We start from the raw sequence: 6,680 nt of genomic DNA on the forward strand, positions 1-6,680 counted from the left end.
TTGTGGCTATTTCACCTGCAGTCCAGCAGGAAAAAGAGTGAATCCTAGAATAAAGGAGCCTCCATAACAAAGAGAGGACTGGGCTAATGTTACCATGGCAACTGCCAGGTTAATCAGAACGGTTGGTGAAAGATATGAAGTATTTGGTGGGTCTTGCTTCTTATGGCTAAAAGTCTATGTGATTGGATTGAATTGAAATTGAATTGAATTGAAACACATTGAATTGGAAAGCAAAAGACTAACCTGAGGCAGAGGTTTTTCAAGGATGCACTTAATTAATTTATTGTTGTAATTTGGTGTGCAATATATGTCAAACTCTGCCAGATACCTAAAATATATTCTACCTTAGCTTTCAGAATAATGCTATGATGCATTATCCCTACTTTGTAGATGAAGAAACTGATGTTGAGAGACATTAGGAATCCCCTCCAATGTCATCAACTAATGAGTAAATGTCTGTATCACTCTCCGCTCTCTCCCAGACAACTTCAGCAAGGGCTGCTTTGTGGAATCACACTGGAGCCTTCATGAAGCTGTGTGTTTACATATAAAGTTCCCAGCTAAAGCTTCCAAGCTCTCTGGAGTTAAACGTTGCAGAACATCAGCTATTTCATTTGTTCAGTGTTCAGGTGGCTTCCACTTTGCATAAGAATGCTAGGAAAACAATTCCATTTTTTTCAGAATTAATAAGCTAGAATCAAAATGAGTATGTCTCTCTTAATACTTATTTAATGTATATTCATATATATATTTATTTATATGTAGAAACATCTACATACATATTTATATATTATCAGGCAATGTTTCCATTGCAGTAAGGTCGACTGCAAACTTCTTTTATCTGCAGAGAGAGAAAGATGAGGTGGTATTCTTTACATTTCTAGAACGGGGTACCTATAATTTCACTTCCTATCTCTAATACCATGCTGCTCCACAGAAGTGAGACCTTTATTTATACAGAAACAAAAAGGCCTAGATCAAGGAGGGGTGTGTGTGCGCGCGCGTGTGTGTGTGTGTTGTGGCTCTGAAAGGTTTCTGAAGCAATGGCTACTTGTTTTAACTAAAGTAAACCGTTTTTTGTTTTGTTTTGTTTTTTGGTTTCTTTTTTTTTTTTTTTTTTGAGACAGTGTCTTGCTCTGTCGCCCAGGCTGGAGTGCAGTGGGGCGATCTCGGCTTACTTCAAGCTCCGCCTCCCGGGTTTACGCTATTCTTCTGCCTCAGCCTCCCGAGTAGCTGGGACTACAGGTGCCCGCCACCACGCCCGGCTAATTTTTTGTACTTTTAGTAGAGACGGGGTTTCATCGTGTTAGCCAGGATGGTCTCGATCTCCTGACCTCGTGATCCGCCCACCTCGGCCTCCCGAAGTGCTGGGATTACAGGCTTGAGCCACCGTGCCCGGCCAGTAAACCGGTTTTAACAGGTAGATTCAATTCTCATGTCCTCTGCATCTAATGCATTTTTATTGTAAGTGGCAAGCTGTAAACATTAGCATTTTAAATCTATCTTTGAAAAGACACAAACATGAATGCTCCCATTTCTTCCCTCCCTTTCCTGTCTCTCAGCCATAAATAGATAATAAGTGAACACATGTTCTACTGTCATCTCTGAAGGAGGTTACAGAGGGAAAGCTAAGTTAAGACAGGTAGTTCTTAATCTAAGTTACATCTACACCAGCAGGGGCCATTTGGTCTTCCAAGAAAAGTTGACTCCCTGCCAGCCTGTTTACTTCTCAGTCGTTAGACTACTGAAATCTAGAAATGTTGGGTAAGAAGTCACCAAAGCAACTCCTAAGGACTGATGGTAAAAACAGTGGACAGTGGTGACATTCAAAACCATCACTACCAGGACACATCAGCCTGATATCTATATAGTTTGTTTAAAATGCAATTTTCACACTGCAAAGCTAGAAAGTCACTGTACAACTTAGCAAGTTAAGTATGTCGCGTAAATTCATATCCAGAGTTTTACAGTGCTAAGTTTATTATAATCAGATCATGAGAGTTCTTTGCCTTTCTGACTTATGACCTATATGTTTCCTTCTTTAAAAAGAGAAAGTTTTAGAAGCAGAAGAATGAAAGGTGGCAAGGTTTAGTGTAAGACAACTGGTATTGTAAGGAAATTTCAAATGACATAGTGAAGTATACTCCACAGCCTAGAACAGGGGTTCCCAAACCCTGGGCCACGGACCAGTGTGTTAGGAACTGGGCTGCACAGCGGGAGGTGAGCAGCAGGCCAGTGAGTAAAGCTTCATCTGTATTTACGGCTGCTCCCCATCACTGGCATTACCACCTGAGCTCTCCCTCCTGTCAGATCAGTGGCAGCATTAGCTTCTCATAGGAGCAGGAACCCTATTGTGAACTGCACATGCAAGGGATCTAGGTTGCACACGCCTTATGAGAATCTAATGCCTGATGACCTATCACTGTCTCTCATCACTCACAGACGGGACCGTGTAGTTGCAGGAAAGCAAGCTCGGGGCTCCGACTGATTCTACATTATGGCTTGTATAATAATTTCATTATATGTTACAACATAATAATAATAGAAATAAAATGCACAATAAATGTAATGAGCTTGAATCATTCTGAAATTACCCCCGCCACCCAACCCCGCATCCCACTCCCTGGTTTGTGGAAAAAGTGTCTTCCATGAAACTGGTCCCTGGTGCCATAAAGGTTGGGGACCACTGGCATAGAAGACGAGATAAATTCCAATAAGCTTACATTGTTACAGAATTACGAGTACAACAGTCCATTAAAACTAAAAGTATAAGTTTAGAATGGGTGACCAAGATGATTTATATATGTTAAAGACAGAAAGGACTGTTTTTCTAAAACTGTTTATAGTTTATCTGCTATGAAAGACGGTGGCTGGGATGTCCATTCAAGATCCCTTCCAACAGAGAATTACAAACATGGTTACATTCCTTAATCCTTTAGTGCCATCTATGGTCCAAATTTAGAAAGTGTCAGTTTAAAACAAATTCTAGATACTGTGAAGTCTCCTAGTTTAAAATTAGCATATTTATCTCTCAATTATATTTTGCCTTTTTGGGTTTGACTAAATGAACTGGATATCTTTCTGAAGGGCAATTTGGCAATATGTATTATGAGATTTAAAAATGTTTAAACTCCTTAACTCCATGACTCCATGTCTAGGAAATATCAAGGGAGAAACATACAGGTATAAGTATATTCATTACAGTATTGTTTAAAAAACTCAATGTGCAAATGATTATAATACATCTATATGATGCAATATGATGCATCCATTTTTCAAAATGTGTCAAAAGAAAAAAAATCACCTTCAGTTGCAATCTCTGTAATTTTTCTCCCTATAGAAAGATTTCAAGTCTTTCATAAACTATCAAAAATCTGAAGAGATCTATAATGCTACAGCATGCAACATCACACCAAAATACAATCCATAACCCACAAAACTAAACAGCTATGTGCCTAGCAAATAGAATTCACAAATATGCTAGAAGAGAGTGTTAAATTTTACATATACACCATTCAAGATAAATGATATAAAATCTTTACTTTGCAGAGAAAACAGAAGTTACCTGATTGAAACTCCCTCATCATTTTGAAATAAAACATACTTACCTCCCTGGGCTTCTATCCTGGTCTGCATCTCTCTGACTACCAGAGAGGGGAACAATCTCTCCACCTCTGCTCTGGATTTTACCCCATTACTCACTTCAAGAACTTTACACCATTCATCATCTCTTTTCTTCTCCATGTTTATCCAACCTTTTCTCTCAATTGAATGTTTTACACCAACTTTAAAACACACTCAAGTGAATGTAATTTAAAACAAAAAAATGAAAAGAATTTCTCACTCAAATCCATGTCCTCCACCTCCTCACTTCTAGCAACTGTAGTACTGTTTCTATCACTCACTTCACAGTCATTCCTAATTTTCTTTTTGTGCTATTACAATGTTCACACCTCCTGCTCAATCCTAAACCCACTTCAGTCTGGCATATGACCCCATCACTCTAGTGAAATAGCCCTCTGTAAAGTCACTAATGACTTCTCTGTTGCTAAATTCATGGATTTTTTTCAGTAGTCATTATACTGTCTCAGCAGTAGTCAACATTCTTGACCAATGCCTCCTTCCTGAAGCACTCACTACCCTTGGTCTTCCCCTTTTCTTCAGCTACTTCTCAGTCTCCTTTGTTGCTCATTCTCCTCTTCTTGGCCATTAAATGCCACAGCACAGTTTTTGGCATCCTTCTCACTCCATAATCTCCCCTTAGGCAATTTCTTCATAGTTATGGTTTCAATCACCACTTACATGCCAATAATTTACAAACTAATTTCTAGCCCTATGCTTTTCTCTGAATTCCAGGAACACACACACACACACACGCACACACGCACACACACGCACACACGCACGCACACAAGCATAAAGTGGCCGAGTGACATCACTTCTCTAAGGCATCTCAATCTCTACTTGACCAAAGCATAATTTATAGTTTTTTCTTCCAAATTTACTCTCTTGCAGTGCTCTCTTTAAGTTCTATAAATGGCCCTACAACCTTTCTAGTTATGCAAATCAAATACCAAAAGTCATCCTGGGTACCCCCCTCTCTACCATGCATATGTAATCCATTCCCAGGCTCTGTGGATTTTATTTCTTACCTCTTCAATCCATCTTCTCTCCATCCCCACCACTATATTGATCCAGGTCACCATTATCTCTTGTCTGGTGCAACAGTCTTATTAGTTTTAATAGTGTTAATGCTTTTATTTCTTCTTCCCCAATCTTATTTATTTGCTTTCTTTTCTAAATATACTACCTAGAACTTCTAGTACAATTTTGAGTAGGAGTGAAGAAAGAGAACATCTTTGACTTGTTCTTTATCTTAAGGTGAAAGCTTCATTTTCTCACCATTAAATATGATGTTAGCTGTAGTTTTTTTTGTAGGTGCTCTTCATCAAACAGAGAAATTTCTCCTCTATTCCTAGTTTGCTAAAAGCTTTTTATTATAAATGGGTGTAGGATTCTGCCAAATGCTTTTACTGTATCAATCAATAGGATTATATAATGTTTCTTCTTTAGCCTGTTGATGGAATGGATTGCAATAATTAATTTTCAAATGCTGAAACTGCCTTTCATATTTAGAATAAATGCCAGTTGGTTATTGTGTTAGTCTGTTCTCACACTGCTATAAAGAAATACCCAAGACTGGATAATTTATAAAGGGAAGAGGTTTAATTAACTCACAGTTCCACATGGCTGAGGAGGCCTCAAGCAACTTACAATCATGGCAGAAGGCAAAGAGGAAGCAAGGACCTTCTTCACATGGTGGCAGGAGAGAGAAGTGCTAACAAGAGCAGGAAAAACTGCTTTATAAAACCATCAGATCTCATGAGAATTCACTTGCTATCATAAGAATAGCACAAGGGAAATCCCCCCCATGATCCAATCACTTGCCACCAGGTCTCTCCCTAAACACCTGGGGATTACAATTCAAGGTGAGATTTGGGTGGGGACACAAAACCTAACCATATAATTCCACCTCCAGCTCTTCCCAAATCTTATGTCCTTACATTTCAAAACCAGTCATGCCTTCCTAGCAGTCCCCTAAAGTCTTAACTCATTTCAGCATTAACTCAAAAGTCCAAGACCAAAGTCTCATCTGAGACAAAGCAAATCCCTTCTGCCTGGGATCCTGTAAAATCAAAAGCAAGTTAGTTACTTCCAAGATACAATGAGGGTACAGGCATTGGATAAATGCTGTCATTCCAAATGGAAGAAATGGACCAAAACAAAGGGGTTACAGGTCCCATGTAAGTCAGAAATCCAACAAGGCAGTCATTAAATCTTAAAGCTCCAAAATGATCTCCTTTGACTTCATATTTCATATCCAGGTCATGTTGATACAAGAGGTAGGATCCCACAACCTTGGGCAGCTCTACCCTTGTGGTTTTGCATGGTATAGCATCCCTCCTGGTTGCTTTTTCAGGCACGTGGTGCAAATTGTTGGTGGACCTACCATTCTGGGGTCTGGATGGCAGTGGCCCTCTTCTTACAGCTCCATTAGGCAGTACCCCAGTGGGAACTCTGCATGGGAGCTCCAACCCCACATTTCTCCCCCACACTGCCTTAGCAGAGGTTCCCCATGAGGTCCCCACCCCTGCAGAAGATTTCTGCTTATACATCCAGATGTTTCCATACATTCTCTGACATCTAAGCAGTGGTTCTCAAACCTTAATTCTTGTGTTCTGCACCCCCATGGGTCCAACACCACATGGAAGCTGCCAAGGCGTGGGGCTTGCACCCCCTGAAACAATGGCCTGGGCTGTACATTGGTCCCTTTTAGCCATGGTTGGGATGCAGGATACCATATCCTGAGGCTTCCCAGAGCAGCAGCAGGGCCCTGGGCCCAACCTAGGGAACTCCTAGACCTCCAAGTCTATGATGGGAGAGGTTGCCATGAAAATCTTTGACATGCCCTGGAGACATTTTCTCCATTGTCTTGGTGATTAACTCCTCATTACTTATGCAAATTTCTGCAGCAAGCTTGAATGTCTCCTGAGGAAACGAGTTTTTCTTTTCTTTTCTTTTCTTTTTTTTTTTTTTTTTCTGAGATGGAGTCTCTGTCACCCAGGCTGGAGTGCAATGGCATGATCTCGGCTCACTGCAACCTCTGCCTCCTGGATTCA

The sequence above is a fragment of the Mandrillus leucophaeus genome, unplaced genomic scaffold, assembly GCF_000951045.1.
Source record: "Mandrillus leucophaeus isolate KB7577 unplaced genomic scaffold, Mleu.le_1.0 Scaffold565, whole genome shotgun sequence".
In the NCBI taxonomy this organism is placed as follows: domain Eukaryota; kingdom Metazoa; phylum Chordata; class Mammalia; order Primates; family Cercopithecidae; genus Mandrillus; species Mandrillus leucophaeus.